The 25,797-nt window shown below is 35.7% G+C and overlaps 1 long non-coding RNA gene across 3 annotated transcripts in view; it reads left to right on the plus strand.

The window, feature by feature from the left end:
* The window catches only part of LOC105092262 (uncharacterized), a 333,225-nt gene that overhangs the window by 152,446 nt on the left and 154,982 nt on the right, over positions 1-25,797 (plus strand). For all 3 annotated transcript variants that reach the window (XR_010381308.1, XR_010381306.1, XR_010381307.1), the window contains 2 exons: positions 25,174-25,316; positions 25,635-25,749. This is a non-coding gene — a long non-coding RNA (uncharacterized LOC105092262). The remainder of the gene's footprint in view (positions 1-25,173; positions 25,317-25,634; positions 25,750-25,797) is intronic.

Here is a 25,797-nt window from a genome sequence, read left to right on the forward strand (position 1 = left end):
CACAGAAATCTACACGCACATGGATGTTTGTAACAGCTTGATTCTTAGTTGCTGAAACTTGGAAGCAACCAAGATGTCCTTCAATAAGTGAATGGATAAAGAAACTGTGATACATCCAGACAATGGAATATTATTCATCACTAAAAATAAATGAGCTATCAAGACCTGAAGAGATATGGAGGAATATTCAATGATTTTACTATATGAAAGACACCAGTCTGGAAAGGCTATGTACTGTGTGATTCCAACTATGTGATATCCTGGAAAAGGAAAAATTATTGAGACAATAAAAAGGTTGATGGTTGACAGGCGTTAGAGGGAAAGGAGAGATGAATACATAGAGCCCACAGGATTTTTAGGGCAGCAAAACTATTCTGCGTGGTACTATAATATGGATACATGTCAACACACATTTGGCAAAAACTCGTAGAACAAGTGGATGGGAACAGGGATATTAGGGAACTCTGCTTTCCACTTAAGTTTGCCATAAACTAAAACTGTTCAAAACATAGTCTATTTTTTTTTAAAAATCTTGGTGAAATGGATATTTAAATAACAAATTCTCACAGGAAAAATAGAAGATTCTCAAATAACACTTCTTCAACAAAGCACAGGCTCAGATAATTCATAGGGGAATTAATATTTAAACTTGATAACAATGCTACTAGATAATTGATGAACACTGATGCAAAAATCTTAAAGTATTAGCAAACAGTCCAATAGCGCCTTTGAAGATACATCAAGACCAAGTGGATTTTATTACAAAAATGCAGAGATGTTTTGGTACTAAAACAAAAATCCTATATATTAACCCAAAAATGAGATCTAGCAAAGGTTTAATAACAACCTGATTCTTGATGCGTGCATAGACATTCTCTATACTTAAATCTTCCAAATTCTATTTTATAGGACCAAGGACTTTATTTTGAAAGCAACTTGAATAGCCATTATCCATGAGAAAGGAAAAATGCAACGTTTTGCTTCTCAAGCAAGCTAGTAGTTAGCTAAGTATTTTTATATTACCTAAACTCTTTGTATTCCAGTAATTATTTATTTGAAAAATTAAAACCTTGCTCTTATGAACATTAAGAGTCTTAAAAATTGTTCATAACCTTTCAAGCTGTACAGGAACTTAATATTTTTGCTTGCTTGCTTTTTTTGTTGTTAAGTTAGCCAGGAAAATATTACAAAATACAGGAGTATTTTCAAATGTAATTTATATAATTTATCATACTAGAAAAGAAGAGGTGTGGAGGATATACCTCAAATGGTAGAGCACATGCCTAGCATGCACAAGGTCCTGGGTCCAATCTCCAGTACCTCCTCTAAAAATAAATAAATAAACCTAATTATCGCCACCCCCCCCAAAGAATGTAAACATATCACAATTAGCATACTAGAAAAGAAGAAAAATCACATCCATAGACATTGAAAGAGCATTTGACTGAATTCAATATCCATTTCTCATAATATTAATTAATAAATTTACATGTTAGGAAATAATGAGTCATAAGCATTGAAAAAGACTAAGTGATCTCCATTTGGAGAAGATATGATCATGTAGCTGGATGCTAAATTCTGAAAAAAGATTTTCAGAATATACTTTAAGTGAAATAAGTTTTGGTGCAGAGCAATTTACATTGTGTTATCTTGTGTATAAAAAAGTGGCAAAATGAGAATACATGTCCACATTTGCTTATTTCTGCAAAATGAAAGCAGGGGGCATTTACCAGAAAATAACCCAAATGAGTAAATATGGGGAAAGAGTAAAAGGCGTGGCAGGAATGGAATTAAAAGTGAGAATTGTTTGAAAAGCCTTTCAAAACTAGTTTTGGTTTTCAAACTATGTAAAATTTTTACATATTAAAAAAATAAAGAAAACCCCTCAAATTCTAAAACTGAAAACAAATGGAAACTAACCTATTTGAGCATTAAACTGTTATGATAATCAGAGAGAAAAGAATATTTCAAATGACTTCAACATATAATGACTGTACATACTTAACAGAATTATTCTAAAAAAACTACAAAAATCTTAAACTCAGGGGTTTTTTTTGTTAGGAGTAATACTGATATTGTAATTTTGAAAGTGTTTCACATATAGAACAGAGCTAATGACAAATGTGTAATCTCATAAACATATTGTGATTAGAAAATAAGATTTTTATGTAAGAAAAAATAAGAAATAGAAAACCAAAGAAAGTACAAATACTAATGTGAAATCAGAACTATAAATATTAATGGAAACTTGTGATTTCTAAAATATGTATTTGTTTTTCTGCTGCAAAAACCTAGAAACAATAATGCTTATTAATGAGTACAAGCAGCAGTCAGCTACTGATTTCTAGATACCATTCCACAGTAAAAGGTAGGGCAGGACTCTTTAGAGGAATGGTTGAGCCCAGACCTGGGGCAGAAAGAAAATGCAAGGCAAGCCTGGGATGTTTTGCTGTGAAAGAAAGCAAGGAAGAAAGTTGATAATTAAAGGTAAAGGGTCAGTGGAGGAGGGAGGGTAGAGCTAAGTGGGTAGAGCTTAGCATGCACGAGGTCCTGGATTCAGTCCCCAGCACCTCAGCCATGTTCAGTGATGCCTAATAAGATGGTCAGAAGCATTCTTCATTTCTACGGAAGGGTTTTGATTTTAACTTCTATTTTGGTTCTCTCAATTTCTTTCTCTTTGTTATGCCGCGCATCTGATCTTGCATAGTGTCTTTCTTTGTCCACTGAAACTCTTTGCATTTTAATCATAGTTGTTTTAAATTCCAGATTTGATAATTCCAACATTTCTGACATATCTGAGTCTTTTTCTGATACTTAACTCTGCCTCTTAAAACCATTTTGGGGGCCTTTCATATAACGATGTAATTTTTTTCTTGATATCTGGGCATAGTGAATTGGATAAGAGAAACTGCTATAAATAAGCCTTCAGTAATGTCCTGGTGAGCTGTGGGGAGGCGAGCATTCCATAGTCCTGTCTTCAGGTCTCAGTCTTTTAGTAAGCCTGTGCCTCTGGACTGGGAACTTCACAAGTGCTCGGTGCCCCCCTCTTAGATGGGACCAACAACAAAAGTGGGCTGGAGTCCTGTATTTTTCTCCTCCTTCAGGGAAGCCGGGAGGAGGCTGGCATTGGTTATTTCCTTTTCTCCACGCAGAAGGCTCCAGAGCCAGCTGGAGTCGGTGGTTTCCCTTCCCCAGGTTACTTAGGCGCTATTGAAACCCCAGCTGGTTGGGCTCTAGTTAACTAGTTTCCCCTGAGAGCAGGCCTTATTAAGAATCTCGGATTGCTCTGGCGCATTTTAAAATGGCTGCCTCCCCGTCATGTGGGAAGCACAAGGGGGTTTTTCTCTGGTATTCACTGTAAGAACCTGGCCAGACTCCAGGGGTGAAACTTACTAAGTGTGGGGACCTCCCTGGGAGTGGGTCGCCCTGAAGATTTTATTTCTCAGACTTTCTACACAGAGCCTCCAGCAATCCTTCAGCTGGAGTTAAGGTTTTCCTACCCCACGCTGTTCTCCGTGGAGGTTTCAGCTCACAGGTTTCTGTTCTGGTAAGTCGTGATTTTCCATATTTGTTATTTGGGGTCTCCAATTTGTGGGGCGTGGTTCTGTGACCTCACTTATTTCACTGTGTCTCAGGTGTACATGAATACAGTAATATTACACAGGTACAATTATGTGAACATTACTTGTTTCTCAGTGACTAATGTAAGTTTGATATCAGTAATACCTCACAAGTAACTATGTGTTTTTGGCCAGTTCTACCATGGCTTGAAATGTTTCATTTGTTCCGTGGATTCTGTGGGAAGGGATATGATAACAGGAAAAAGATGCAATAGAATTAGAACAATGGAAGAAACTGCAAAAGAACTTCACGTTAAGCAGTAAATAAGAATTACGGAAGATTAAGAGAGGGGAATGGGTGGAGGAGGGGAAGAGGTGGCACACCTGGGGAGACTGGATGTGCTGGTGACAGATCCAGGAATCAAGCGTTCTGAAACAATCTTGGTAAATATTGAGTAAAAATTGTGTCTGTTGATACAATTCCGCAGTCCCGCAACTGGGAGGTATGCAATACATAAGTAAGAAAGTTCCCCCAAGGAGAACTGGAGTGAGCACACCAGTCAGTATCCTTCTAAAGGAGTGGGAACTGGAAGCTGACAGTGGAAGGAAAAAATACAAAAACAGGACAAACTGAGGGGGTTTACAGAGACCTGACCCAATAAGAAGAAAAAGAGTGGGAATCTTTTCTGAAGGTAAAATTTTGGATTGAGGCCAGTAGGTTAAGACTAACTCACACATGCAAATGTAGCTCCCAAACTACGTAAAATAGGAAAAACTCCACCTCCACAGTTACCTTATGATCTTTGCAGAATTCCCAGGGCAACAATCCGTTGTGACTGCAACTCGTACCACATAGAAAATTAAACCATCAGGATGGGGCTGGAGAGCGTTGACCTTTAAACATAATCAGTGTTGGTGATCTCAATTCAGTTTTACGTTGCTCTTTTTGCACTACAGGATCACTATACAAATTTGTAGAAAGCCAGGAAATTCTATTCCCAGGGGTTTCATAGGTAGCTGATGTAACAACCACCTTGAGCCTAAAGGATTAAAGTAATTTAAAGTATATTAATCCCTCCTGGGCCAGACAACACTTTGATTAATCCCAGAACCACTAGAGCTTTCTTGATGCTTTCAGAATATGTAATGATAGTTGAATTTAGTCCCTCACCTTTTTGGGGAAGGGGTCAAGATTTCATAGAATGTTGAAATTAAAACATTGGCATCAATATTTACTATTTATGCTGTAATTGTAAAGTAGGATTATTTTCAAAGATTAGTAATTCCATTAGAAATAATCCTCCATCACCCACTTCTCTGTCTCCTCCAGCATCCACCCTGTGCACTACATAGCTTCAAAAGTAAAGGAAGAAATCACTCGAAGCAGAAATAAATCTCTTAACAGGTATAAGAAATGTGCAAAAATAAATCGTTTTATAAATATCAGAACTGCATCTCCTTAATTCAGGTGCAAAGGTTTGTTTTTTTTTAATAAAACCTGATAGTCTTGATATATAAGATTTGATTAGACAGTAATTCAAAATGGAAAGTAAAATGACTTTTTAAAATATATGTCCCTACATCAAAAACAAAAATGGATTTGTCTTAGTACTCACTGGAATTCTGTAGTTTTTGCTTTTTGAGCCCATGGCTATGGGCTTACTTAAGTTTCCAGAAAAATAAAAGATCACTCTTATCAGCAATTCCTAAGTCCTCTTGAACTGCTGTGTTTTGTGCAAAAACTACCTCTGCCCATACCCTGAAAAAAGAGAATATTAATGATACATCAAGCTGTTTGTTAGAAATCTTTTACCTGAGGCCTTCAGGATAGAAGTCTTTAATGAAATGTCAGAAAATGGCATGATTTTGCCAAATATTGTTTTAATTTTTGTTTTGTCCTATTTTTTACTACATGGGTATGCTAAGGCCAACAGATCAGAAGACAACTGCCTTTGAAAAGATAGTTTGTTACACTCTCAGATCCAGGAGAGAGAGAACACATCACATCAACAGGGGCCGTACTGGGAATCACCTGTGGTCAGTTGCAAGGCAGAGGCAGAGGGGAGAACCACTGGCAAGAGCCTTTATTGTGCTTTCCAATAGTAGGGAAAAAAGAACAGGCAAGGTGGGGTAAGCAGGCTTGTAGGTGGCTAAGTCTGGATAATTTTAGTGGCGCTGGGGTATAGGGCCTGTCCGTAGTTGCTTGGTACCTGGCCTTTGGGTAATTAGGTGGGTGGATCGTAGTCCAGGGTAAGATAAGAGCCCAACAGGGGCAGGGCCGTTGTGGGTATGGTCTTAACTGGCTTCTCAAGAAGGGGGCAGGACACAGCCATTAAAGGAATGACACAGCAGTTAGCACCAAGATGGCACAAAAGTCAACTCCCAATAGACCCTGAGGCCCCAGATGGTGGGAGATTCGACCTCCAGTGGACCTTGAGCTTCGTTATATACATTGTAAAGCATTAGCATGGTGAATGACACACCCATAGGTGCCATGACAGTTCCAAGCCTACCATAAAAGGTCAAAAAGAGGTCAGGGGCCCAGTTCCTGGGAATCCCTGCCCCTTCCCCAAAGTATTTGGGATAACCCTCCTGCTCATTAGCATATGATATTACCAAGCCCATAAAAGCTAACAACCCCTCACTTTGTGGTCACTCTTTCTTGCCTTCTGCACTCTGTCTATGGAGCGTGTATTTACTTTTACTTTAACCACATTGACTCACCCCCCCTCCGCCACCTTGTGGCCTTTATGGAGTGTGCATTTCTCTGAACAAATCTATTTTTACTCAAAAAAAAAAAAAAAAAAAAAAAAGTGGGGGGACTTGAGTAGCCTCTTGCCAGGGCCTCAAAACTCAATCGAGGAAGCATTTTAAAAACTGCAGGGGATGTCTTCAAAGAGTAAGACATAGTCACCCTAAATAGCTAGAAAACATTATTATGAGAGAAGAAGGGGGGACATAAATAGAAGTGTAAGGAGACCTTATAGACTGGCTCATACCAAGTTTCTCATTTACATGGCATTAGCCAAGAAAACAGACCTAAAACTTCTGTGGTGTCTGATAATATCCCCGTGGTATTGTAATATGTGTTAAATGTATTGAAACTGTGCCCTCTAGAGTTAAAAAACCCACCCTGAAACTGCCCCACACGGTTAACAGAAACTGGTGACTAACAGAAAATCTTGTGCTTACCTTGCTGCTTGTTAAAAACCCCTCTGCTTGTAGCCTACCTTCACTGAGCAAACTCACTTTAATTATTTTATTGCAAATTGCGTACCCTCCAAGCTTCACATAGCCTAAATAGTAATATGCTTGCCAGGGTTTTCCAGGAACTTGAGTCCGCTGTGTCTAGCCTGCTGGAGCTCAAACTGGATACAGCTGGAACCACTGACCCTGAAACTGGTCCTGCAAGGTGTTCAATGAATAACCTTTCGATGTTACAGGGCCAAAAACCCCACCTTAGATCATGCTAAGCCCCACCATTCTTGAACATACATCCTGTGAAGAAGCATGTAACTCAGACACAACTTGACAGATTACCTCACCTTTCTGCCACCTCCAATGACTTCTCCCCATGCCTTAGACAACCCTCCTTCTGTATCCCATAAGCATCATAAGCCCACACCTTCGGGGTGGGTACTCCCATCTCCTTGCTTGGCTGCCTTGTGAATAAACCCTTTCTTTGCTGCAAACTTTGATGTTTCAGAATTTTGGCTTCTGCACAGCAAGGCAAATGAACCTGATTAGGTAACAGTATGAATTACATATTTTTGACAATATTTTGGAGTTTTCCTCAGGTCAAGGCAGCAGGCATAGCAGTCATATTTGTTGGAGGGTATGAACTGAGAGGTCAAGTGTACTCCCTTAGGCACGGGGGTGTAGAGGTGTATGTATTGGCAAGAGCAAGAGTATACCAGGAACATGAGTTAGACAGCGAACTCCAAAACCAGAATCCCTAATGTTGAAGGAAGAAAAGCAATAAACGTTTTATGTACAATTTGTCAGCATCTTAGGAGAGGTAGCCTCTGGGTGTCAGTGGGGCAGAGGTTTTAGTATCTGGGGTGAAGACCTTGCAGGGGGCAAATGCTGTCTCCAGTGGTGAGCTTCTGAACCAGCACAATACTGTCTGAGATGTGGGACTGGGGACTCTTTTTAAGAGGATATCCATCGAAGTTGATGTGTATCTTGTGTTTGTGGCTCTATGACTTATGGCCAGTCATGACCACTTTTGTAATTGGAAGCCAACATTGTGGCTAAGAGCTTGATTTGTATATATCTTTTAAGAAGTCAAGGGCACGTGAGTGCACAGCTGGCAAGGGTGATGTTGACATTCAGGATACACCAGAACTAGGCTTCCACAATTAAACTTTTCATTAAGTTTTTTTTTCTAGGTTCCAGCCTTTTTTTTTTTTTTTTTTTTTTTTCTTCCCCAAATGGTTGTTCAGTAGTCAGTTGTGGTTTTGTTGTAGTTGTGAGGAGAGGTGAGCTCATGGTCCTACTACTCTGCCATTTGGAAACCAAAAGCTTCCATTAAGTTTTAAGGTCAAATCTAAGTTTCTAATAATTTAAGATTTTGCACAGAGGAGAGAGGAGAGGGATTATGTTGTAAATAGTTTTTAAATCATATGATCCAATTTGGGTATATGTTGTTAATAAGGTGTCAGCTTATTTCAAAAGCATGCAGGCACTACTTTTTGGGATTTCCCCAAAGAAAAGATTAATATTCAGGTCACAAGCCCTACACAGTCATGCAGAGCTTTCAATGAGCTATTTATAGTGTTATTCAAATAATCATACAGAGAAAGGTAAAAACAATAAAAAGCGGGGGTGGGGGGTAGGGGGGTGGGGGAGTTCTGCTTGAAGAAACAGATAAATGTAGCAGGAAAAAAAGCTTCCAAAACTACAAAATCTAGAATTAGTCCCACTTATTTTGAGATAAGTCCCACACACAAAATAAGAGAACAGAATGCTATGAAAAAGTAACATAAAACAAAGAAAATGCTTAGACATAAAAAGATAACCAAAAGGTTTAGAAAATATTGCTGTGATTTATGTCTTGAGAATGTTTTGCCTATGTTTTCTTCTAGGAGTTTTGCAATGCCGTGTCTTAAATTTAGGTTTTTAAACCATTTTGAGTTTATTTTTGTCTATGGTGTGAGGGTGTTCTAACTTCATTGATTTATATGCTGCTGTCCAGCCTCCCCAACACCGCTTGCTGAAGAGACTGTCTTTGTTCCATTGTATATTCTTGCCTCCTTTGTTATATCTTAATTGACCATAGATGTATGGGCTTATTTCTGGATTCTTTATTCTGTTCACTGATTTTTGCATTTGTTTTTGTGCCAATAACATTGTTTTGATTACCATAGTTTTGTAGTGTTGTCTGAAGTCTAGAAGGTTTATGCCTCCAGCTTTATTCTTTTTCCTCAGAATTGCTTTGGCAATTCAGGATCTTTAGTGGTTCCTTATAAATTTTAGGATTATTTGTTCTAGTTCTGTGAGAAAAGTCATGGATATTTTGATAGAGGTAACATGAAATCTGTAGATTACTTTGGGTAGCAAGGCTGTTTTAAAAATATTAATTTTTCAGGGGAAGGTACAGCTCAGTGGTAGAGTGCATGCTTTAGGTACTGGGGATTGAACCCATTTTTTAAAAATAAGTAAATAAACCTAATTACCTCCCACCCCTTCTGAAAAAAGAAAAAAAGTATTAAATTTTTCCAATCCAAGAGCATGGGATATCTTTCTGTTTGAGTCATTTTCAATTTCCTTTATTAATGTTTTATAGTTTTCAGCATACAAGTCTTTCACTTCCTCAGTTAATTTTATTCAGAGGTATTTTTTGATGCCATTGTATATGGATTTTTTTTTTTTACTTTCTCTGATATTTCAAATATAACAAATTTCTATATGTTCATCTTGTGTCCTGCTGCCTTACTGACTTCATGTATTAGTTCTAATAGTTTCTGTGTGGAGACTTTAGGGTTCTCCATATAGAGTATCGTGTCATCTGCAAATAGTGACAGTTTTTCCTCTTCCATTCTAATTTGGATAGATTATTTCACTTTCTTGTCTGACGTTGCTAGGAATTCCAATACCAAATTGAACAGAAGTGGTGAGAGTGAGCTTTCTTATCTTACTCCTGAATTTAGCAGGAAGGCATTCATCTTTTCACCATTGAGTATTATGCTGGCTGTGGGTTTGCCATAAATGGCTTTTATGTTGAGATACATTCCCTCTGTAATCACTTTGGCAAGAGTTTTTATCATGAATGGATGTTAAATTTTGTCAAATGCTTTTTCTGCATCCCTTGAGATGATCACCTGGTTTTTGTCTTTCCTTTCGTTAGTGTGATGTGTCATATTGATTGATTTATGTGTGTTAAACTATCCTTGAAACCCGGGAGTGAATCGAACTTGATCACAGTATATGATCCTTCTTGTGTATCGTTGGGTTCAGTTTGCTAATATTTTGTCGAGGACTTTTGCATTCATTCTTATCAAAGATATTGATCGGTGATTTTCTTTTCCAAACTCACTTTTTAAATAATGCTCTTCTGTTTGAACATGTCATTATAGCTTAGGTCGCAAGGTTTCGAAGATACCATCCTAACATAAGCCTAAGCTTAACCTGCAAAACAGCTGTTGGGCCCAGTCCACAGCTCTCTCATATAGAGCGCCTGGATTGCTTTCCATCTTGTCTGGACTTTTATCTTTGTCATCATCTGTGCAAATGCAAAATATAAGTCAGATCAGAAAAAAACTTAAATAATGAGATATTGTTCCTTAAAGGGAAACTGAAAACATCTACATCGACTTTTTCATTGTATAACCCAAGTTACAGCTCAAGGTAACTCAATCTGGGCAGTGTAGGAGCCTGTCCAAAGTCATATAATTTGATAGCGGGGACTAAGTAGAGATTCTCTGAATTTCTAATTAAGCCTTTCTTTTTTAATCCAAACTCATGTTAGCTGGTGTGGAAGGGTTAGAATAGCTAGATACCTACTGCATGCTTTCACAAGTGGATGCGCTGCTGTGAATGGAATATATTTTTTTCATGAATTTACCTAGCTGCAGCTGATCATGATAGAAAATGAAAAACCAGTTCGTAGTCACAGATACAGTTTGCAAATGGCAAAGGAGATTATCTCAAGCCTTCACTGTCTATAATGCCCATAGGAGAAGTATTGTGGAATAATACTGACTGAATATATATTTCACAGTGGTACTATTCGGTCTGTAAAGCTAGTCATCATCCCCACATCACAGCAATTTGTCTCATCCTCCTAAATTAATTAGAAATGCAGATTAAGCTGTTAGCATTGTCAGGTCCCTGCAAAGAACAAATTTTGTGAACTATGTTTTAGTGGTAAGACATCAAGGTCCAGTTATAGGTGGATCTAGACTGAATTCTGTTTATTAATAAATGAAAGACATCCCAGGATCATGTGTGAAAGTGACAGATTCCAGTAACACCCGAGAAACTATTTTCTCTAATCAACTCTTAAGCATGCATAAGCTTCCACTTGAACTCTAATAATTCAATCTACAGGCTCTAGTTCTTTTCAAGAATAAGCTTTGGGCATTACGAGCATTAACCAAATTTATCTCCCTTTCCACAAATAAAGACAATTTAGAGTAGAATGAGAATACTAGTATTATTGAAATTTTTACTAAAAATCTGTATGTGAAGTGGAATTCTTCTTAACCTTTGGGTAAGCCAGTCTCTGCATCTAGCCTGCCATCTTCTCACTCACCTAACTCTAGACTTTTTTGTCTAGGCAGAAATGCTTTTAAGCACAATCTACCTGAAAATATCTGTGTATACGTACAGATACAAAGTTTATGAATTCAGCTTGCAGTCCAGGTGTGCACATTATAAGAAAATGTTCTTGAATTTTTTGAAGTCTATTTTCCAACTGCTCTTTATGTACTGTAGGTCTTATCATCCTTGGCCAGATGCTAGTTTTCCAGATCAGTGGACCTGAGGTCAATGCTGGAAATATAAGTAGATCTAGTCTTCAATTTCTTTTTTTAATAATTTTTGTTGGGGTTTCTCTAAGAATGTCAAATATTACATTAACTGTTTTACTTTATGCCAGTTAACATATACTTATGCCTTTTCCTATATTCAGAACCTAACTCTTTTATTAAAGTTCCAAAACTGGTGAGGAGGAACACACATGAAACATTTCTTCATTGATTATTTGCCTGAGTTAAACATTAAAGTTGAAAGCTGAAGGCAACTTTCTTTGTGTCAGATATTTAAAAATTTGCCGATGAGTCAAATGAAAAAAGTATAATGAAACTTAGTCTTAGAGAACTTTAATGAAAAAAATATCATATATATGTTCAAAGTTTTTACTCTAATTCTACATAGTGAACACTGGAAGGTATGCATTTCTGATATTGAAAATTTTTGCTGAATATAATTTTTACTAAGGATAAAGTAGTGGAAAGCAAACTTAGTAGGAAAATGCATCAAACTTAGGAACTCTGGCAGATTCATATGAGTGCAGATGTGTATGTTTTTCTAAAGAAATCTTATTCTCTAAGAAAGAAGAGCTTAAATGGAATATGACCTTCAGAAAGCATCGTATCCAATTCCTCCATTTTTAAAGCCATAGGGATTCAGACTAAGGGAAAATATGCCGAGTGACATGAAAATAGAGTAGGTTTGATAGATTCATTGTTTTCAATATAAATACTCCATGGCTTTGAAATTGAGAACTCTTCCTAACTTTTCTCATTCATTTAGTATCTAATTTAGATAAATTTCAGAACTATAAGCTTGTTTTGTAAATAATACTCTCTAAAATGTATATTTAATCTGATTTTTATTTGGTCCCACTTAGGAAAAATGCACACAATACAGATATACACACATACACACAAATTTAAAGAGAAGACAACCTTTTGTTACTTAGGCATAAAATATATAAATTCTTATATTTAACATCAAGTGGGTATCATACTTAAGTTTTTTTTAAACTAACCAACCCATTCATGATTGTGAAAATCACTTTGGAGACATGTTTATAGCAAGTTCTAATCTTTTAAGAATCATATGTATGACATATATATATATATTTTTTTTAAAGATTGCTTTTTACTTGATGCAGCCACCGTGGAGGAAAGTATGGAGTTTCCTTAAACTAAAAATAGACTTACATATAATCCAGTAATCCCACTCCTGGGCATATATCCAGAGGGAATTCTAATTAAAAAGACACATGCACCCCAATTTTCGTAGCAGCACTATATACAATAGCCAAGACATGGAAGAAACCTAAATGTCCTTCAATAGATAACTGGATAAAGATGATGTGATATACAAATATATGATATATTTATATACAATAGAATATTTCTCAGCCATAAAAAAGAATGAAATCATGCCATTTGCAGCAACATGGATAGACTTGAATGGTAGTAAGCTAAGTGAAATAGACAGAGAAAGACAAATACTATATGATATCATTCATATGTGGAATCTAAAAAAATACAACAAACTAGTGAATATAACCAAAAAGAAAAGAAACAGACTCACAAATATAGAGAATAAATTAGTGGTTATCAGTGGGGAGAAAGAAGTGAGGAGAGGAAATACAGGGGTAGGGGATTAAGAAATACAAAATACTATGTATAAAATAAGCTACAGGGATACATTGTACAATGTGGAGAATATGGTCGATATTTTATAATAACAATAAATGGAGCATAACCATTAAAAATTGTGGCTCACTATATTGTATGCCTGTAACATATAATATTATATGTCAACTGTACTTCAAAAAATGGATATAAAAAGTAAAGTCCATGAAAGGTTTATAAAGTCACTACATATAATATTATATGTCAACTGTACTTCAAAAAATGGATATAAAAAGTAAAGTCCATGAAAGGTTTATAAAGTCACTAGTGCTTCATAATTAAGTAGAAGCTATAAACATGTCAATTGGTGCTTTGTTTCTATTTTTCCTGAATCAGTCTAATACATTCAACTTAAAAAATAGTGAAAAGTTAGGAGACCTATCGCAGGACCTGCAACATTAGCTAAATCCTTGTTGAATGAATAAATAGACTATTGTTTGAATGAGGGTGCTTCATTCATATCCTGACCCATATTTTGTAGAGCCCACTTAGAATTTTAGTAAATGCAAAAAAGCTGCATGTGTACATTAATAACTTTTATAGATAACATGACAATATAGTCCACAGTCTACACGTGTGAATAGCCTAAGTTCAACTATCTGATATCTGGAGTTCACAAGAGGAATTTTAAAAAAGAAATTTCAACAAAGGTGTATATCTTTTATTTCACAAAATTTTAATGACATTAAATGTTCATAATTATATGAAACAAAACTCACATTCCTATAGCAGAAAAAGTATAAAACATAAGAGAAATAAAATTCTAATCAGTCCAAGTTTTATTAAAATTTGAGGGCCAGGTTGATCAAAATTTTGCTGTATGGAGAGAACACTCTGATTTTTGATCCAGATGTCAGTGGATCAGTTTAGAGACATTGTGTTGATGTATGTTGTGTATCGTCTTAGTTCTGATGGATTCCAGATCTCTCTTATATTTCACTCCTGTTTTAAAGTAAGTTTTGCTCTCTTAATATTCTATTGTGTATCTTGTGATCCTGGGAGTGAAATTAACATCTCTGTTGTCCTACTTCACAACAAATATATTACTGAAAAGTAAGTGAAGTGTTTTTCACTCTCATTTTTATCAATGTGTACGTGTTGTCAATGGAATAAACTATTCGAGTTCTTTGAGTTGGATAACTGGGATTACAGTGAGAATGACTGTAATGACCCAAAACGTGTGTCATTAGGTCCCATTTAGGTCCCATTGATCTTATCATTTATGTAAAAAGAGTATTTTAATATATTACTTTTACTTTCTAAACTCAAGTTTCTTCTATAGTTTACTAGTTCTAATGGCAGTCAAAAAGCCATTGTTTTTAACAACAGATTTTTAATATAAAGAAACACTATATATTTACTCTTCTCTTTGAAAAGGACCAGCAGATCAGTGAATTCTGATGTCTGTCTTACATAAATGAAAGATTAGAGTTTGGAAATGATTTGTTACATGAGGTATGTGGTAGTGTTTAGGATTCAAAGGATTATTAAAAAAATACTTTTAAATAAATATCTCCAGCTGCTAACGGAACTAGAAAGCTCAAGAGTGAATTAAATTTTATAAATCTCTTCAATCTTCCAGAGACTCTGAGTTTATATATTTTCTGGTTTCATTTGGATGGTTGGTCTTTTCTAATAGAGTAAAATCCACAAGGAAGCATCTATATTTTAAATCCAGACAAAAATTTAAAGCACTGCCTGAGATGAACCAAGCATAGATTTTGTGACTTTTTTGTGTGACACAATGTGATATAGTCTACATACTTGTCATTGTCTCCATATATTACATTTATTTAAAAATGAATCATTCAAAAAATTAATAAAAGTGTGACTGCCTACATTGTTGCCACTGTATTATCATTCTCTAATTTTATTAATTATAAGCTACAATTTTATTTTTTTCAAACATGACTTATGCCTGCTCAAACTCCTTCTTATATTTCACCTAATAAACTTGTGTTCATTTTAAAGAAAAATCTTTTGAAGCAACTGAAATATTTATTTTTGAAAATGAGTAACAGTGGCAAGGATTTCATCACAGATTTGATTTCCTTTTGCAGTAATGCTTATCACTCTATTGGAATTCATCTGAAAAATTACAGTGAATACAAAAAAAGAGGACCTTACAGATTTTCAGTGTTGAAATGGAAATGTGTTAGTTAAGGTTTAAGATGACAATGGAGAACCTTAAAGTAATCTAGAAATGATTTTCTGGAATTATTCAGAATGATTAGGTAAAGTATTATAACTTCATTGACCTGATTTTCCTCTTTCTTTGGGTTATATTTCTCTGCAATTTGACACCCAATATTTATGGGCTTACTATACACACACACACACGTACACACATTCAAAGGAGACAAACTTCCCAACTTCATGTTTCATGGTATTCCTATATATTCTGAATTCTTTTTAATTAGTTATATTTTGTTTATAGCCCTTTCAAATTCTAGATTTGAATTTCAAAGTAATTGTAGGCATAAATGAAATAATGAAAGTGCTAGAAATACATAATCTCTCAAATGTTCAAAGCTGAAACAGTTTAGATCTCAAGAAAAAAATACTGTCTTAAGACTGCATAACTGAAGCAGGAGAAAGGTATGCACACACAGTGGATGCCAATGGATGAAGAGACAGCTCTCAGTTGAACTTTTGGCTCATTTGCCAAAGTCACAATAACGAGACCCTAGAACTCTGAGTTTCCTGTGAACTCACCGGGAGGTCTGGCTATGTACATAACTTAAAATGACATGAAAAAGTGAGTAATTCCATAATGTTCTGCCTTCTATAGCAATGCAGCTGCCAAAATGAATATTTTAGAATCTACAACACTGTTTCTTTATGCCAGAAGATGGTAGTTTAGAATTTGGAGAGAAAGACTGGAGGGCTGGTAAATTTTCTCAATGGTTACATCAGAATTCCTCTTCACTTAACCCCAAATAATCTAGGAATGTATTATGTTTTAAAAGAATTTGATACAAACATAAACATTACGGTTTGTTTTTCTTTTGTTTCCCTCAAATTGTGTGATATATGAAATCTTTAAAACATTGCTGGTTGAGTGGAAGACAATGAGTAAAATTAATTATAGACAAGGAAGATAATTTCTTTTTAAATAAAAGACTCACTTTTGACACTTTCAAAATTTGGGTTTTTTTTCCTTAGATTTTAATTCAGACTGATAGTTTCTGTCTCTTTCCCAAATCTCTGACATTAAATCAAACAAAGATATTTTTACCTCATCTTCTTGTAAAGAAATAAAATGTAAGAGTTAATAAAATTTAATTTATATTACATTTTGGAATAGTAAAATCCAGTTAATTATAGATTTGCAGTCTCTACTGAATATGGTCACTTCTCTCCACACCACTGCTACCATCATCCATTGCCTAGGCTATTTAAATTTCATGATAGCTGATCTCCAACACTGTAGCCATGGTGATCTTTCTTTGTTTATATAGAATTAGCTTAATTATACAAGAAATACATTACCATTTCATAGAAAATCTGTAAATACAGAGAAGAAAATATTATTAAATTTTAATAAACTCAGATTCACCCTAAGATATAATTCAATACTTTGGTATGTATCCATCCAGATTTTCTCCCAAACTTGGGTCTGCTCATCCCATGGGGAGCAAAACCAATCTATTGACACTGGGTTGTCGTGCAGGAAAGTACAGTTTTTATTGCAAGGCACCCAAGGTGGGGCCAAGCAAGGTGAATGAGCAGCTCATGCTCAAAAGACCAGAACTCCTTGGTGGCTTTCAGGGAAGGGTTTTTAAAAGCAATGTGAGGGAGAGGGTTGTAGGGTGTCTGATCACTCCCATTCTTCTGATTGGCTCGGTGAGGTCACCCAGTGTTATTTTGGGAGTCAATATCATCATCAACATCGGGTTCCAACTAGTCTGGGGTCTATGTGCTGGTGGTCAGCATGCAATTAATGTCTTTCACTTGGTGAAAGTTTCAGTATCTGCCAAACAATGAAAAGCTGTGGCTCAGGATATTACCTACAGCCCTCGAGCAGGAAAAATGGCTCTTGACTTTCTTTTAAGGCTAAAATACTACTATTTTGTCTTGCTTTGCTATTTTCCTGTGTTTCTGCATTTTCTCACTTCCCTGATTAAATTTTCTGTTTGGAAATTGGGAAAGGCCTAGGAGGCTAAAATTGTCCTACAAACAAGAGGCAGGTGGCAGAATGGGTTGAGGGGGTAGAGGGGTGTCTGTCTCTGGGAAGGCGCTGCAGGGTTCTGCTTGGTCTCAGTTTTACTCTACTTTCCCTCTTTTTATTGTATTATTTTCTTAATTCTTTCAGTCAGATGCTTATTCATTTATTTTCCTTTTTCATTTATACAATTATTTAAGACAGTACACTTTCTTCTGAACACTCTTTATGTTTTACTCCACAAATTTTCAAATATAATGTTTTTAATGTTGTTTTTGTGAAATCCTGCAAATTTGGTTTTTATTTCCATTTAGTTTTTCATTTCCTAGCTGATTTACTTTAAGTTTTTCAACTCGCAATGCAAAGTGATGTCTTTGCTATCCAGGATTTTTAAAATATTAATTTCCGTTCTTACTAACTGTGGTCAGAGAGTATTTTTTATTCTATTTTTATTTTTAGAGATTTATGAAGAATTTCTCTGTGGCAAGAAAATAATGAAATTTTATGAGTTTTTAATGAGCACTTGGAAATAAGTTGTATTCCCTATATGAGGTCCTGAATTAGTGAACATGCATCAGATATTTTTTGCTTGTGACATTTGAGCCTTTTATATCATTTCCTTGTCTTCAGTTTATTTTTCTTGGACTGAGAAAACTAAATTGAAGTTTCATGTGTCTCCTGTATATTTCTTTTTATGAAGGTTGCTAGCATGTTACATGACTTATGGATATTAAAAACCATTAAAAATTTCTGTGTAAATTGACTCTTTGGAGCTAAAGTATGGGTCTCTAACTTGTTTGCTGTTTTTGTTTGGAGTTTTACCTTATGTAATATTAAAATCATAAATTTCTGACGTCTTTTGTTTGCATTTGCCTAATAACACTTTTTCTTTGCTTGTTTTCTTTTTAACTATTTGGAATCTCTTTATTTACCTATGTCTCAAATATACCATCTGATTAAGTTTCTCATTTATAGAGGAAATAAGCCTGTTTATATTTAGTGATGTGACATTTTCTCCTAGTTCTGAGAATAACTTGTTATGCTATCTATGTGCATATACAAATATTTTTAAAGACTTTCATTAGGAAATCAGTTTCTTTTGTCTTAAAAAATATTATTTCTCAGATTCTGACTTCTTATAATGGCAGATTAGCTTGGAGGCCTGTGGAGAGCAGAGAAAAACCTTACAGATAATTATAAAAGCCATACAAAACATTAAAAAATATATTTGAAGGTACTGGAGAGTGATTACAAACAGAAACTACCCATACTATATGACTCAGAAATCAGTGTAGGGATTAGAGAGGAGCAATGGATACTGGGAGATAACTGTCAAATGTCCCCTAAGTGCTAATAGTTTTGTATTTCAGGTGTGTACTCAGACAGTGGACTTCAACTTTTAGAGCAGTTTTAGGCTCACAGCAAAACTGAGTGGAAAGTACAGACAGTTCCCATATACCCTCAACCCCCACAAACATACCACTTCTTCCGCTAATAGCTTGCACAACCGTGGTGTATTTGTTACAGTTCAATGAACCTATATTGCCACATTACTTGCACTCATAGTTTAGGGTTCATACTTGGCATTTATACTGTATGACGTTGGACAAGGGTATAATGCCATATATGCACTATAATGATCTTGTTTTCTCTGTAGTTTTGACTTTTCCAGAATGTCACAGAGTTGGTATCATACCGTATGTAGCCTTTTCAGATTGGCTTCTTTCGAATAGTAATGTATATTCAAGGCCCCTCCATGTCTTTTCAAGGCTTGATAGAACATTTCTCTTTAGTGATGAATAATATTTCATTGCTAGCTGTACTACAGTTGTTTATTCATTTACCTACCAAAAGCAGATAACATCATCAAAGTTTTGGCAATTATAAATAAAGCTGCTACGAACATCTCTGTGCAGGTTTTTTTGTGGACCTAAGTTTTGAACTGTGTTCTTGTAATTTCTTTGTCTGGTTTTGGTATTAGGGTAATGCTGGGCTCATGGAATGAATTAGGAAGTATTCTTTCTGCTTCTATCTTTCGGAAGACATTATAGAGAAGTGTATAATTTCTTCCTTAAATGTTTGGTAGAATTCCTCAGTGAATCCATGTGGACCTGGTGCTTTCTGTTTTGGATGGTTATTAATCATTGATTCAATTTCTTTAATAGTTACTAGCCTATTCAGACTGTCCATTTCATCTGTGTGAGTTTTGACTTATCAAATTTGTGGGCATAGAATGGTTCAGAGTATTCCTTTAATATACTGTTAAGTTTGTTGAATCCGCAGTGGTAACCCCTTTTCCATCTCTGATATTAGTATTTTGTGTCCTCTTTTTTTCAGTTAATTGATTTTGTTGATCTTTTCAAAGAGCCAGCTTTCAGTTTCATTGATTTTCTCTATTGATTTCCTGTTTTCAATTTTATTGATTTCTGCTAATTCTTACTTCTTTTCTGCTGCTTACTTTGAATTTAATTTGCTCTTTTTCTAGTTTCCTAAAGTAGAAGCTTAGATGATTGATTTGAGGGTTTTTTTTTTCCTAATGTATAATTCAATGTTATAAATTTCCTTCTAAGCCTGGCTTTTGCTGCATCCCACAAATTTTGATAAATTTTCTCTTTCATTGATTTCAAAATATAGTTTGACTTCTCTTGAGATTTTTTTCTTTGATCTATGTATTATTTAAAAGTTTGTTGTTTAATTTCCATGTGTTTGGGATTTTTTTAGCTATGTGTTATTGATTTCTAGTTTAATTCCATTGATGAATGAGAGCAGTCATTGTATGAAATTCATTCTTTTAAATTTGTGTTTTATGGTCCAGAAAATGGTCTACCTTGGTGAATACTCCATGTGAGCTTGAAAATAACATGTATTCTGCTGTTATTGAAGCAATCTCTATTTGTCCATTATATCCTGATGACTGATGGTGTTATTGAGCTCAATTATGTCCTTTCTGATTTTCTACCTGCTGGATCTCTCCATTTTTGATAGTGTTGAAAGCTTCAACTATAAAATGTGTTCATTTATTTCTCCTTGGAGTTATATCAGTTTTTGCCTCGTAGAATTTGACGCACTTTTTTTACGTACATCCACAATAAGAATTGTTATGTCTTCTAGGAGAATTGACCCCTTTACCATTATGTAATGCCCCTCTTTATTCCTGATACTTTCTTGTGTTGAAGTGTGCTCTGTCCGAAAAATCAATATAGCTATCTTTACTTTCTTTTGATTAGTGCCATCATAGTGTACCTTTTTCATCCATTTGCCTTTAACCTGTAAGTGTCTTTACTTAAAATATAGGCAACATATAGTTGTCTTATTTTTGATCCATTTTGACTTCTGTCTTTTAATTGGTAATTTAGACCATTGATATTCAAGGTGATTATTGATATATTTGTATTAATATCTACCATATCTATTAGTGTTTCCTATATGTTGCCTTTGATCCTTGTTCTTTTACCTTTCACTCTTTCTGGCTTTTGTGGGGTTTTTATTGTGTGTGTGTGTGTGTGTGTATATATATATATATATATATATATACACATACATATTTTATTGACATATAGTCAGTTTAGTCAGTTTCTGGTGTACAGCATAATGCTTCAGTCATACATGAACATACAATATTTTCATATTCTTTTTCACTCCAAGTTACTACAAGATATTGAATATAGTTCCCTGTGCTATACAGTATGAACTTGTTTATCTATTTTATGTATATATTAGTATCTGCAAATCTTGAATTCCTAATTATGGTTTTAATGGAGCATTTTATGATTCTGTTTTTTCTCCTCTCTTATCACATGAATTGTACTTTTTTTTTTTTTTTACCTTTTTAGAAGTCAGCCCTAGAGTTTGCAATACACATTTACATCTAATCCAAGTACACTTTCAAGTAAAACTCTACCACTTCCCAGGTAGTTTAAGTACCTTAAAATAACAAAATAATCTTAATTCCTCTATTTGGTTCTTTGTATCATTGCTGTTGTTCATCTTGTGCATATTCCTATGTATTGTTCCTATTATTATTTTGAAAAAATTATGTGCTACCTCAATCTAGAAAAACTAAAGTTTTTATCTTCACTTGTCCCTTCTCTGATATTCTTTATGTAGATTCAAGTTTTTTACCTTTGTAATTTCCTTCTCCCTAAAGAACTTCTTTTAACATCTTTTGCAAGGTGGTCTACTAGTAACCAATCCCTTAATTTTTGTTTGTCTGAGAAAGTCTTTATCTTTTCTGAAGGATTATTTTCAGGGCACAGAAAACTGGGTCAGTGAGGTTTATTTTCCCTCAACACTTTAAGTAGTTCACTGCACACTCATCTTCCTTGCATAACTTCTGATCAGAAGTCAGATTTAATTTATTTCTCTATGGTAAGTCCCTTCCCTCCCCAGCTTCTTTTCTTTCTGGATTTTTTTCTTTGTCCTTTCTCCTCTGTAATTTGAAAATAATATGTCTGGGTGAAGTGGTTTGTTTTGGTTTGTTTTATGGCATTTACCTTGTTTGGTATTCTCCAAGCTTCCTGGATCTGTGGTTTAGTGTTTGGGGTAATCGGTATTCATTATTGTTTCAAACATTGCTTCTGCTCTTTTCTCTCTTTTCCTTGTGATATTTCGATTATCCACATGTTACACTTTTTGTAGCTGTTCCACAGCTCTCGGGCATTTGTTTTCCTTAGTCTTCTTGCTGTTTGCTTTTTGCAGTTTAGGAGGAGGTTACTATTTAGATAGCCCCAAGCACAGAGATTCTTTCCTCAGCTGCATCCAGTCTGCTAATAAGCTCATCAAAGGTATTCTTCACATCTGTTAACAGTGTTTTTGCGCTCTAGCATTTCCTTCTGGGTCTTTCTTAGAATTTGTATCTCTCTTCTTATATTGCACATGTGTTCATGCATGCTGTCTAATTTATCCATTAGAGTCCTTAGCATATTTAACATAGTGGCTTTAAATTCCTAGTCTGATCATTCCAGTATCACTGTCATTTTGGGTTCTGGTTCTGATACATGCTCTGTTTCTTCCATCCGTATGTGACTTTGAGTATGTCTTATTTTTATTTTTGTTTGGTAGATGGACATGATGTACTGGATAAAAGAAACTGCCATGAGTAGGCTTTTAATAATGTAGTGGTAAGTTGTGGAGGGAGAGAAAACGTTGGCATAGTGCTATAATTAGACCTCAGTCTTTTAGTTGACTTATGCCTGTGAACTGTGAACTGTGAGCAGCACACAGTGCTTCTCATGCCCACCCTCCCTCAGGTGGGACAGAGGAGCTTCAGTGGGCTGGAGTTGGGTATTTTACTCTCTCCAAGCAGAAAATTAGAGCTCATGGGGTTACTTTTTTCCCAGGTCAATTAGGCTCTAATAAAACCCCAGCAGCTTAAATTCTGATTAACTAGTTTGTCCTGAGGGCAGGCCTTGTTAAGAACAAAACACTCTGGCGCCTTTTTCCTGCCAGATGCCTGAGGTTTTCTCTGATACTTACTAAGAGAACCTGGTCAGTCTCCTGGAGGTAACTCTCGCCAAATTGTGGAGGCCCCTCTATGACTGGGTTCGCTGCGTTTTTAACTCTCAAAGTTGTCCACAGTGGGCTTCCGTAAATCCGTCAATTACAGTTCAGGTTCTCCAGGTTTTCCTGCGTCCACGCTAGTTCTTGTGGAACCGTCTGTTCTTGCGGACGTTTCAGTGGCTTTCTGCTCAGGTAAGTTGTAATTTTTAGTATTTCTGTATTTCCAAATTTGCGAGCAGTGGTTTGTCTTGCAACCTCCTCGCTCTGAGGGATCTAAGAAGATTTGCTTTTTCAAGTTGTTCGGCTGTTTAAACGTTGTTAGGTTGTAGTGAAAGCTTGTAAGCTTCTTACACGCCAAGCAGAAACTGAGAGTCCTGTTAATAACCTTCCGATAATAATACCTGACGCAGAGAGCCCTTGCCAGCTACAGATTTATGAATTTAAATATAAGAGCCATCTTTCTTAGATTTTTGAAAAGTGTTATTTCACTTATTTTTATTTTTTCTGGTTCCAGAGCTATGTAAGCTTTTTTTGAAATTAACGTATAAATAATTTAGAATATTAATTTCAGGTGTACAGCATAGTGATTCAGTATATTTACAGATTATACTACATTAAAAGTTACTACTAGATAATGACTGTAGTTTCCTGGTCTATATAATATATCCTTGTTGATTACCTGCTCTCAGCTTGGGCTGGGGATTGGGGCAACTGCTAAAGCAGACTTCTTTCCATACTGTCTTGGGGTGTGTGTGTGTGTGTGTGTGTGTACACGCACACACGCTTCTCATGAGCAGAATTCAGGCTTCTTCAGCCTTTATATCTGTCCCGATGGTCCTCTGTTACTGGGAAGAGAGGAATATAAGTTAACTCAGTTCTTTGGTCACCCTAAAAAAATGAATTTTTAACCAGAAAACGTGATATGAACAAGATTTTATTAGTGAAGAAAAAAGGTAGTAAAATATGGTACACTCCCAAGAATTGGGAGCCGGCCAACCCAGGAGAGGAGAGATGGCGCCCTTCCCTTGGTTCTCCTGGCTTAAGGGCTTTTTTGTGTGTGATTGATTCACGGATCAGTTCCTGGTGCTCAGGCACGCCCAGCCTTTTTGCGCATATTCTTACCCATGACGCACACAGAAAAACCTACAGGAGGGGACTTAAACTGCAATGTTAATTACATTGTAACGAGCATTGGGTCAGGTTAAGCTACTGCACAGCAGCAGCATTCAGTCTCAGCCGGCATCTTTTGCTGGCCCTCATTTAGAGAAAGTAGAAATTTTGGATCCCCTTACCGAAGCACAGGTGTACTGCTATTTTCTGGATTGCTCCTTTCCCCATTCCCTCCCCCTGCCTGGTGCTCATTTCTGCCTAACAAGAGTCAAGTGTGCTTGTCTTTTCTGAGTAAGACCCCAGGACTGTGATGCCCAGTCCGTGACTCCACCCGCTCACTCCCCAGGGTGGTTGTGTGACCCTGCAGCCTGTCTCTTCTTCTGAGTTCCCTCCCAGGGGTACAGATCCTGGCTGGATCTCTTTGCTTCCCTTCCTAACGGATTACATGTGTATCTTTCTTACAGCCTTGGTTGTACAGGAGTCCTTCTGCTAGTTTCCCATTAGTTTGACGTGTTCCACATGTCGATGTATTTTTGATGTTTTCATGTGATAATGTGGGCTCCACGTTCTCTTACTCTACCATATTGATCTCTTCCTCTTCACTTACTCTGTTCTCTTCATGAGAACTACATATAATCTGTATTTTAAAGAATCCTATTGTCTTTCTTGGGTCTCTTAATGTCTTGAACAATTTTATTTTCTTTCCCTTAATATTCAGCCTCTCAAATATCCCCTCAAAATGATTTATTTTTATGAAATTTTAATCCTGTTTATTTCTAATGCCTTCAATTGTATGACTTCAGACTTTAAAAATTAATGTCAACTTATTTTTAATCTCAGATATAATTTTTTTTCATCTTTCTTTTTTTGTTACATTGTTTTGCTTTTGTTCCTTCAGATTGTAAACCACTTGGTGCCTAAAAATTACTTGTTTTGTATAGTAAATGTTCTTCTAAAGTGCATTCTTTATGTCTTGCAGATACCTTCTTGTACGTTGCAGAATACTTACATGGCATACATATTGTTTTTCTATTTGTCATTGAATGAATGCAAAGTATTCAAGACTCTTTCCCCTCGATTTCACCTAAAAATAAGTGGGATTTCTTTCCTACAGTTTTTATGTCTCTATTTGAGGCACTTCTATTAGAATCTTTAAATTTTTTTATTTTTATTTTATTTTTTTTAGTACTGAACCTGGAAGCGATATTGTTCATGTGATCTACAATCAGGCATTCAAAAGGATTAAGGAAAGGGGGCGACAGCTGAGACTAGAAGTCGTCTTAAAAAGCTTAAATCACTGCCAGAATGTGCTTCTTAAATGAATTTCTGGTGAGTCTGCTTTTTCTTCCAAGAAAATAATACTGCTGTGCCCAATACCTTTCATGGAACATCTGACTGAAAAATTGGCAGAATACACATTTCTCATTTAGGCAGAGAATCATTTTATTTTAGAGAAATTCTTTCATCTTCATTGAACCAGCTACATACTGCTAAGTGGTGTCAGAGATTGATTTTTGCTGGTTTTGCTCTGTGTATGCTGATGTATCTAATTGTTACTTGTTCTATATAATAAAAACCGCTTAAAGCAAAGTTATCTTTGTCACTTTTATGGAAAACTTTCATATCTACTCATTTCTTCAAATTTAGGTGCAGCTATTCTCCAGCTCTGGAAAATGTTCTCCACTTTGGAAAAGCCTCATGATACTTTGGAAACCTATGCCGAGTAAAAGTCTTATAAGCTTCAAGACTGATGCGGCCACTGGTGAGTTTTTTCAAATTTAATATAATGCTGTTTATTGGTGATTCCAAA

The sequence above is a fragment of the Camelus dromedarius genome, chromosome 6, assembly GCF_036321535.1.
Source record: "Camelus dromedarius isolate mCamDro1 chromosome 6, mCamDro1.pat, whole genome shotgun sequence".
In the NCBI taxonomy this organism is placed as follows: Eukaryota; Metazoa; Chordata; class Mammalia; order Artiodactyla; family Camelidae; genus Camelus; species Camelus dromedarius.